The sequence below is a fragment of the Medicago sativa genome, chromosome 2 (genome assembly GCF_051527215.1).
Source record: "Medicago sativa cultivar Bolivia chromosome 2, Bolivia_mono, whole genome shotgun sequence".
Classification (NCBI taxonomy): domain Eukaryota; kingdom Viridiplantae; phylum Streptophyta; class Magnoliopsida; order Fabales; family Fabaceae; genus Medicago; species Medicago sativa.
Window position 1 is genome coordinate 52,439,088 of NC_140750.1, and position 9,600 is coordinate 52,448,687.

General features: G+C 36.6%; 1 long non-coding RNA gene and 1 pseudogene across 1 annotated transcript; both read left to right on the plus strand.

Annotated features, from left to right (window-relative positions):
* Positions 1 to 439: 439 nt before the first annotated feature.
* On the plus strand, positions 440 to 3,704 carry LOC146948798 (uncharacterized; annotated as a pseudogene).
* A 2,403-nt stretch (positions 3,705 to 6,107) lies between these two features.
* LOC146948799 (uncharacterized) lies at positions 6,108 to 9,400 on the plus strand. The gene is made up of 2 exons (XR_015027023.1): positions 6,108 to 7,798; positions 8,470 to 9,400. It is a non-coding gene; the product is annotated as an uncharacterized LOC146948799 (long non-coding RNA).
* Positions 9,401 to 9,600: the final 200 nt, after the last annotated feature.

Genomic DNA, 9,600 nt, shown 5'->3' on the forward strand with positions numbered 1-9,600 from the left:
CAAAACTAATTCCCCCAAATCCATGTCTCCTACATTAATCACTATGCAAAACAAATAGTTATCCAATGGATTTATAGATTTGTATACCGTTTTACTTTTTTATTTATATAACTTTGAAAATTGCTGTTCACACATTAGAGAAGGTTGGGACACACATGTAAAATACGCTTTTGCCCCCTCGGCAGTTAACTGCCGAGGAATTCAAAATGCGGCTGCAGTTAACTGCCGAGGAATTCCTCGGTAGTTAACTGCCGAGGATTATGTTTCGTCAGATGAAACAGGAAACCTGCTCCCCCTACACACTATTTTCATCAACTTCCATACCATTTCATCCACTCCTCCCCAAATTCTATAATTTTTTTCCATCAAATCTTTCCCCCAAATGATTCAAGCATCAAGAATAGGAGCTATCAACACACTCTAGACGTAAAAAAACAGGTATTGAGCATTTTAATCGATTTATTTTTTGGTTATTGTATGGGTATCTACGTCAGTTACGTAGAACTCTGGCATGGGGAATCTCGGTAGTGTACTGCCGAGGAAAACCTCGGTACCTAACTACCGAGGAAAACCTCGGTAGGAGGAACACTTAGGGAAAAAATTTGGTGCGAAAAAATGGCAGCTACTGCCATTTTTTCAAAAAAATTTTTTCTTTGTTTTTTTTTTGTTTTAGTTCATTATGGCATTGATGTTTATGCATTAGTTAGTTGTTAATTCATATTTATGTGTTGTTTAATTATAGTAATGACCGAGAACGCGGAAGATGTTTCGGAAGAGACAAAACGTAATTTTGTCCAAATTTCCGGAGATGTCAAGCCGCCTAAGGTTGAAGTCAAACCAAACATTGAACAAGCTTCTAAATATGTTAGCCCCGGTGTCGTCCCACTTCAAGCCCACGAAGTGGACACAGCTAGGTTTTTTTTCTAACGACATTAAGTTTCAAGATAGAGAAGAATTGCTTGGGTGGGTACGTTGTCAAGCAAATAAGGCGGGATTTACAATTGTTACACAAAGATCAAGCTTGATCCATCCAATATTGCGCCTAGTGTGTGAAAGGAGTGGAGCTCACAAAATGCCTAAAAAAAAACCAAAGCATGCGACAACGGGCTCAAGAAAATGCGGGTGCTTGTTCATGATTAGTGGATATCAAAGTACGCAAACAAAGGAATGGGGATTGAACATTCTTAATGGAGTTCACAACCATGCGATGGAGCCGGCTTTAGAAGGACACATTCTTGCCGGTAGATTAAAGGAGGATGACAAGAAGATTGTACATGACTTGACCAAGAGCAAGATGCTTCCAAGAAATATTTTGATACACTTGAAGAACAAAAGACCACATTGCATGACAAATGTGAAGCAAGTGTACAATGAACGTCAAAAAATATGGAAGGCAAATAGAGGTGACAAGAAGCCGTTGCAATATCTAATCTCGAAGTTGGAGGAACACAACTATACTTATTACTCAAGAACACATGGTGAAAGTAATACAATCGAAGATATCTTTTGGGCTCATCCAACATCCGTTAAGTTGTTTAACAATTTTCCAACGGTTTTGGTTATGGACTCCACCTACAAAACCAACTTGTATAAGATGCCAATGTTTGAGGTAGTTGGGGTAACTTCGACCGATTTGACATATTCGGTTGGGTTTGGATTCTTGATGCATGAGAAAGAGGAAAACTTTGTTTGGGTTTTAAAAATGTTGCGTAAACTTCTTACTTCAAAGATGAATATGCCTAAGGTGATTGTTACCGACAGAGATGGGTCTTTGATGAAAGCGGTTGGAATTGTTTTCCCGGAAAGTTATGGTATGAATTGTTACTTTCATGTGCAAGCAAATGTTAAACAAAGGTGCGTCTTAGATTGTAAATATCCTATGGGAAAAAAGGATAGGAAAGAGGTGAGTAATCGCGATGTTGTCAAGAAGATCATGAGGGCATGGAAAGATATGGTTGAATCGTCCACTCAAGAGTTATATGCAAATGCATTAGTGGAGTTCCAAGATGCTTGTAGTGATTTCCCACCTTTCCTAGCCTATGCCATGACCACCTTGAATGAAGTGAAGGAGAAAATAGTGAGGGTATGGACAGACCGTGTGTTGCATCTTGGTTGTAGATCCACCAATAGGGTAGAATCGGCCCATGCTTTGGTGAAGAAATATTTGGACAATAGTGTGGGTGATTTGGGTACTTGTTGGGAGAAAATACATAACATGTTGTTGCTTCAACACACTGCGATACAAACAGCCTTTGGTCAGAGCGTTACCGTGTTGGAACATAGATTCAAAGATGTCACTTTGTACTCCGGCTTAGGTGGTCATGTGTCTAGATATGCTTTGGACAACATTGCTATGGAAGAGTCACGTTGTAGGGAAACGTTGTGCATGAACAAGGAAATTTGTGGTTGTGTTCAAAGGACATCTTACGGCTTACCATGTGCATGCGAAATTGCAATTAAACTCCTTGAAGAAAAGCCAATTTTATTGGATGAGATACACCACCATTGGCAAAGGTTACGCATGGGAGAAGAAAGTAATGAACTTGGTTTTTCGGTGGATGATGAGTTGAAGGGTATTGTAGAACGTCTCAAGAAACTCCCTTTCCAAATGAAGCTTGAAGTCAAGGAGGCTTTGCGGCAATTGGCATTTCCTGAAACCACCATGATGTCTCCACCACCACAAAAAGCAACAACCAAGGGAGACAAGAAAAAAGTGGACATTGCGAGGTCTAAAGGAAAAATTACATCCACTAGCCGGATCCCTTCTTCTTGGGAGGTTGTTGATTCCCAAAATTCGGATAGTCAACCGTCACCATCACCAACAACATCATCATATAAAAGGAAAAAAGGTGCTCGTCTTGGTAAAGCACCAATTTCCCCACTTCCACCACCTTCTCGGTATCCAAAGCCTAAGGCTATCCCGGTTATGAGGCCTATTGATTATATGCCACGCTTCATGCTTCCATTTATTGAAAAAGTGGTGGATGTTATTGGCGATGGACATTGTGGATTCCGGGCTATAGCCGAGTTCATGGGCTTAACCGAACAAAATCATCTCATGATTCGTACACATCTTATTCAAGAATTAAAAGATCATAGAGATGATTATGTTGAAGTATTTGCGGGTGAGGATCGTTATAACTACATTTTAAATGGCTTACATCCTCCCGCAAATACAAAAAGTTGTGCACATCTTGTTGATAAGTGGTTGACTTTTCCGGACATGGGGCACATTGTTGCCAATTATTACAAAAGGTGTGTGGTTGTGTTGACAAATCTTGAACTTGGTAACTCGGAATCTTTTTTTCCACTAAGAGGGCCACCACCGCCGGGTAAGCAAAAAACTCCCATCATGTGCCTTGGGGTAATTCCTAATCACTTTGTGCTTATTTACTTGAGGAATGGTTGTCCACTACCTCCATCATCTACGGAGTGGCACAATCACAAGAAACAAGATGCGGTGACTTGGGAAGATGAGTATTTGGATCAACATGAGTTGTTCCGAAAGCTCATGGCTATTGAAAGTGGAAACAAACCGCCAAAACCACAAAAGGAATCAAACAAAGCGGCGCCTATTTTGTTGGACACTCCCGAAAAACCAAAGCAACAGTTTGAAGTTATTGCGGAAGATGAGGAAGATTTTATGTCACTTGATCTTCTCCAATCACTTGGCAATTAACAAGGGATTTTTTTGTCGGTGTTAGTCCTTTTTTTTGGTAGAAATTACACCGACGTATATTTTGGGGTCAAAATTGTAATGCCAATTTTTTGTGGCCAATATATAAGTAACATTATGTAATTGATATTGATATATATGATAATATGACTTTTATTTACTTGAAACTAGTGTAATACTTATTTATAGCTTATTAATGTTTACGCATTTGATTTATTCGTTATTACATTCCATTTAATTTTGTTCTAATCTATGATTATTTTGTTAAAGCTTTTGTCAAGTGAAACATGTCAGAGGTTGCAAGAATTGAAGGTCGTGTTAGGTATTACTCGTTTAAAAAGACGGTTAAGGTTATGATAACACCGACAGACTCTATTGATGATTTGAAGACACAACTTAACACTTATTTTGAGCATCTTGGTGAAAATCAATATACACGTCACTTGTCTGCTCTAATGCCAATGATAGACCTAGGAGAAGATAGAGATGAATTCGCATGGAAAACGGCAAGCTATATGCCTTGGCTTATTAAAGACGATAGCGACGTCGGATTTATTTTTAGGAATATGGTGGAAAATAATGTATTATATATATATGTTCGTTCCATATGCAATTGTAATGAATGTAAGTAGGAATTTAATTTAATGATGTGTAATGATGTGTAATGACTTGTAATGTGTTGTTTGATTATGGACACTGTTCCGTTTTGATGAATTTCAAACTTTTGTGTGGTTTGAACCAAATGTCGGTTTGATTTAATTATGGACATATGTAAAAGATATTGTATTTTTCTTGTTTATGACCGAGTTTCATTGTTGTATAATTTGAATTGCCTATGGAAATGCTCTGGTGAAATTACAGGTCAAAACTGGCCTAAAAACGGCTTGGTAAGGGTTAGCATTAATGCAAGACCTGCTGTTTGCATAAATGATTTCTTCGGCAGTTAACTACCGAGGAATTCCTCGGCAGTTAACTGCAGCCGGATTTTTAATTCCTCGGCAGTTAACTGCCGAGGGGGCAAAAGCGTATTTTACATGTGTGTCCCAGTCTTCTCTAATGTGTGAACAACAATTTTCTATAACTTTTGGCACAATTTTGGATACTGTTTTACTAGTTATTATGATATGATGAGAGAAAAGGAATATTCATTCTATTCAATTGATGAAAATGGAGTACAATAGGTATATATACGCTATGCTAATTGTACTATACAAACTGATTGTACTATACAAATGTATTATCTAGTAATTACTTGTACTGCAAGTAATTAATCTAAGCCTTATTCTTCTTACCTATTTGCCCATTGTGTAATACTAGTGCTGTTTTGGAAATTGTGCATTAAATAACTTCAAAATTTAAAAAATTCTTGTTAAAAAAATGTTTTAAAAATTATCTGTTTCATATAAAATTTATTTTAAAATCCTTAATTTGTATCCTTACGACGTAAATTTGCATGATCCAATTTATTACTCTCTCCGTCCCATATTACTTGACCTAGTTGACTCTGTCACGTATGCCAATGCACAATTTTAAACTTAAATTTCTTTAATAATCTAGTAGAAAAAATTACGAAAATTTGATATTTTGAAAATATTAATCGAGACGAATCTAACAACATGTAATATGCCAATGCTATATTTTGTTTTTATATATTAGTAGAAAAATAGAGTCAAAGCATGTTACATGAATAGTGCAAATATTCTAAATAGGTCAAGTAATATGGGACGGAGGGAGTATTATGTTACGTATCGATAGGTTTAGCACATAATAATGCACTCACACCTTTCCAAAATAAGGCATCGATTTAAATTGGCATCTTTAGCCAATGACTGAGACATCCCATGTGGATGATTATGAACAAACGACCTCAAAATTCTATAATTGTTGATTAATAATGACTGTCAAGATAAAAATGTCATAAAGTATGTCATGTCTGTCGAAAGAAAATATGACATGTTAATTTTTTAGTGGAAAATCCTCCAATTATATGCAATGCTATTTGCAGCACACGCTATGCATTTTTTTTTGTTTCAACTAATCTTGTTTTTCTTTCTAAGAGGATTAAATAGCACATGATTCACATTTCCTTGAAGCTTCCATTTGAATTATTAAGTTTCGAAATTGAACCACACACAACTTTTTTCTGTACCTATTTTAATTGTAAAACCTATCAACTCGTGCAAGGATTATTCCTATCTCTTAGTCACATGATGATTATTTCCTAGAAGCATCTCATTTTCAATTATGCCATTTTAGTGATTAAAAAATGTAGTGGTGAACTTTTGTTTTTTAAGTAGTGGCGAACTTAACATATACTTGAAGCGAAGATGAGTATTGCAGATCCAAACTCGTGCTTTAATAATGATAGATTCTGCCATCCAAAAAGGTCTAACGGCTCAGTTTGTCGTCCATTTCCCTTCTATTCATGTGTAAGTAATATTGATAGTAAAAAGAGATTGAAGATCAAGGTCTATTAAATTCTGCAATTGAATTTCATGTTTTTCAAAACATATATTGCATGATTTTATGAGTTGTATTTATTGGACATTTCCATTTAGTTCTTTACTATTGTCTCATTGTGCACCTTTAATTTATTTCAAATTTTAAAATATGTCTATAAAAATTATTTTTTTCTCACTCAAGAAATTGTGTTTTCTTTTTGTTTCTTCGCTAGAGATATATCACGTACATGTAACATGTTGTATCTTCTAATACTCTTCCACCATTAGAAGAAATGCAGCCATTTGAGGCTGGCAATGTTGAATGTCAAACATGTAGAGCTGAGGAACATAACGTGTGTGGGGAATATTTAGTTGTCTTGATCAAAACAAAAAGAAGGTTACATTATTTTGTTTGTTATAGTTTCATAATGATCCAAGAAGGTACAATTTCCTTGCTTTAGCTTAATTATATATTTGTACCTTACTTTGTTCGTACAATTATATTTATCCCCCCATGTCTTTCTTTATCAAGCTACCGTTGAGAGCACATGATTCTTTTTGAATCTATAGGATATGATAAATTATATTGACTTCAATTTTCTTAAATTTGGGTTTTTAATCTTGATATGCTAACCAATAGAAGGCCAAATATTTGAATTACTAAAGAAGTGTTAGACACAAATAAATAAATCTCTTCTTGTATTTCTTCATCAAGCTACTAAGTCATATTTCGATGGACTCGGATGGAATTTGGACCGGACTCTTAAGTTTTCTATCTTTTGGTGATTTTAAACTTAAAAAAGGGAGAAAGTATGAAAAAATATGGAGCGAAAAGTTGAGAGAGATATAAAGAAACGTAGATGACTTTTCCTCCTTAAAGGTAGAGGATCGTTGTCCCCTCCGATGCATAAAATGATTATAAATATAGAGACGGAGTCCCTTGGAACAATACTAGGCGTTCGAGCACTCTCGTTGAATTTTTTTCACTCCTAGTCATGTTTTATATTCAAATGATGTCTTAATATTTAGCAAGGATACTAGTACTATGAATAATTTGGAAGCTTTAATTACCATTTTCAATCATTACAGTCATCTAGGCAGCATTTGAGTTTACAACAATGCAAGTTTTATGCATGCAATACCTTCTCCATGGTAAATTACCATCTTTATCTGATTTACTGAGATTTTTTTTTATCCATTATCGGTAGAATTGAGTTAGTCAAGTTTTTGATTCAAAGTAGCTCTTATATATCTTTCACATTTACGTTGATCCGTTTCTCTTCTAAAGTGTTTGGACCAATGGATAAATAATTTTATTTGGTCAGGGGGTGTAAATGTTCCAAAGGTGGTTATAGTTAGTTTCTTAGAGAAATTCATGCACTCTTACTTAGCTCAAGTGGCCTTGGCATCAAATCTTTAAGATCTCTTAAATGAGAGTTGCTTTTTTGACAAGGAATACTTCCAATTGACACATGGAAATGACCTTAATACCCCTGGCGGTAGTTAACAACCGCTGGTAAACACGACGGTTGTTAACTACCGCTGAGTTCTGTATGTTAAGAACGCAAACAGCTTCCAGTTTCTGGTTCAACTTCAAAACAACACAAAACCAACCCAAAACCAACTTCACCCCAACTTCAATTGCACGGATTTGAGGCAAATTTCTTCAAGTAATTAACAAGTAAGTACCTTTCTTCCTATTTACATGTAATGTAGGCTGTTTAGGTTGTTAGTTTTCATAATTTTAGCAAAATGTTTAGGGTTTAGGTTAGGTTTATGTTAGGTATGAAAATTGGAAATTATGATAGAATTAGATGTTGTTTAGGCTTGGTTATGCTGGCATTGTTGTTTAGAGTAGGTTTATGTTCAATGTAGTTGAATTTGATGTTGAAATAACACTAATTGTGCTAGTATTTTAAAATGCACTTAAGGTGTTTGATGAAATGCCTAAGTGAAATAATCTTGCTTTTTTTGTGAATTTTTTTCTTCCAAATATGTTAAATTTAATAATGTATATATGTATCTAGTATTATGGTTATGAATTGCGATTAGTATTGGTGTTGGTTATGAGTTGTTTATGAGTTGGCTATGAATTGAGATTAGCGTAAGTGTTGGTTATTAGTGTTGGTTATTAGTTATTTTTATAAAGAACTTAAAACTACTCTGAGTAATGCATGTATATGTACAATGTTCTGTTACGGATTCAATATATTATTAACTATGTGTATGTGTAAATATGAGATGTTTTAAAATATGTGTATGTGTACTTGTAAATTTTCTTTAAAGTACATGCATTCTCTAAATTGATAGAACTAATATTAATATATGTTTTTTAAAATTTGTTTTGTACAGATATGGCTAGGGATACGGATGAGCAGCAGCGGGTTATTAGAGAGGATAGGATGCAGAGAGGTAAAGAGGCGAGTACCGCTAGTGCTCGGAGAGAAAGGAGGGCTGATGACCCGTATGTCCCTAAGCCTCGGAAGAGCAGGGACCCGAGGATTCAGGGAGATGGCTCACTACCAAAGGCCATACGAGTGTGCACCATTACCGATCACGCATGGATCGCATGGAGGTGGATGACGTCAGGTTTTCTACCTATGGTGATCGCAGAGACGTCCACCCATTTCAGATGCTGTGCACTTACTCTGGATGGCTCATGTGCGGGAAGGAGAGGGTGTACCGTCATTTGCCTGAGCGGGTGAAGAGGCAGTTCTCCTTTGTGCAGGACATTCCCAGACATCCTTCAGCTGTCCCTCAGGTGCCTACACAGATGCTGACTACCGTGTTGATGGACGCTGCTGCATGGTTAGTAGGTGGTTGGGTAGATGGGTGTCAGACACCATGACATCATGTTCCTGGCTACATGGCTTGGTATGCCACAGTCTCTCACCCTCGCATTCTCCCACCTGATGAGGGATCCCCTCCCAGGCCGGCGAATGTGGAGCAGCTGATTGAGGAGGAGCATGCCAGGGAGATGCCTGACACACTGACCATCGTCCGGGATGTGGCTCACATAGCCCGAGATATTGCGGCCAGGCATGGCGAGATGACCAAAGAGGAGGTTGTCCAGGAGGTCCTGCAGATAGTTAGTGCTACTGAGCCCGTCCTTACTTATCAGATTTCCAGGCGGCGCAGGGGGCAGCAGAGGCAGGGTAGGCAGGGCTGATTAGTATTAGGATTTTTTTTGTATTTTTTGACTATGATGATCATGATGTGTTATTATGACATGTTCGATACATTTTCCTATTTATATGACATATACGTACGTTCGTTCGTTTTATATTATTTCTTGCGTTTTAATTTTACCATGTTCCTGTTAAATATTGGATGAATATGTTTAGGTATTATTAGATGAAAATTTTAGAAGAATTTTCAATTGGTTATTTGATAAAAAATTTAGATGAAAATGAAAGTTAAAATTGGTTAGGAAGATGGAAAAGAGCTTCTGGAAAATGGGCAAGCACGTAGCGGCAGTTAACA